Here is a 1293-nt window from a genome sequence, read left to right on the forward strand (position 1 = left end):
TAGGACTAACTTGACTAAAATGCTTGTTTTCACTTTGATGATGTATTGAATACAACCCTTCTAGTGTCTAACATCTTTTCCAGTCACTTTTCTTCTTAACGCACATCGTGCATGGTCTATATAATAAGCTAACGAAAAAGGCAATAAACAGAGAATTGTACGGCGCTTATTTGCGATCAGTAGAGAAAAAAAACTCAATTTGGTGTTTTGAAGTCTAAGACAACGACTTTATCTATGGCGACCACGTTATAAGCTATGAAAACTACAAAAACAAAAACAACAATAACTCGTGCATCAACTTTAAGTTAAGAATGCTTCTTTGCCGTCGAAAATCTACGACTGAAGTTAATGATCTCATCTCAATCCTTTCTTTTTGGTGCTTTTCTATCAAATTTCGATTTTCCAGCCAATTCTATTTGTTTTTCCTTGTTTGAACGCTCGATTTGGTTCCTATATCACGGTTCGGCTAGTTTGCACTAGTTGAACGGTTGTATTAGGGAAAACGTGAAAACGTAAACCTCCAACTTTGATTAATAAATGTTATTTTTCGCACCATCGCAGTTTTGTAGAAGTACAAACCGGAAAGGTGATCTAAAACTGACGTAAAGCACTTCCCTGTTATGATCGAAGGGATTCATTTGAGCTTATGGTGCATTCATACGATTCATCAATCATGATGTTCCCTTACAACGTTCAACACAGCATGATTTACTCACCTCAATAAAATTGCTTTGATCACCTCGAAAGCTTAATCTTGTTATACCTTTAGCCCATTCGGAGCATTTTTGTACTCTTCGCCGCTTAATTAGTAATTCTGTTATATACGTATAAGGAAAATCGTCCCAGCTCGGCAAAGCGTGTTCGAGCTGACTCCACCTACAGATAGACGGAAGTTAATCTTTTATTTTCCTACATTTAACCCGATCTGTTCCTTGCACACAACCTTCCGTCAGTGAAAACCGTGAAACGGACGAAAAAGGCATGTGACTTAAGATTGAATATTATTTTAAGTTTGGAAACTGACGTATGTGCAATGCCCAGGATAATCTCATATCCAATCGTTGTAAACACGGTTTTTCATGTGACAGCTAGAGAAGTTACGTTTGGTAGACAGTTCAAAAATCTTTTTATTCGTAGTAAGAAAAGAAAAAAACATTTATTGTGGCTATTTTACAGAAAGTGTTCAGTATTTCAACCAGAAACTCACATGGAAAGAAACAATATACTTAAGTTTGTATTTACTAGTACAGTGGGTGTCACGAACGCATTACCTTTAGAAACTTCTTCTCATTA

This window comes from Montipora capricornis, chromosome 8, assembly GCF_036669925.1.
Source record: "Montipora capricornis isolate CH-2021 chromosome 8, ASM3666992v2, whole genome shotgun sequence".
In the NCBI taxonomy this organism is placed as follows: domain Eukaryota; kingdom Metazoa; phylum Cnidaria; class Anthozoa; order Scleractinia; family Acroporidae; genus Montipora; species Montipora capricornis.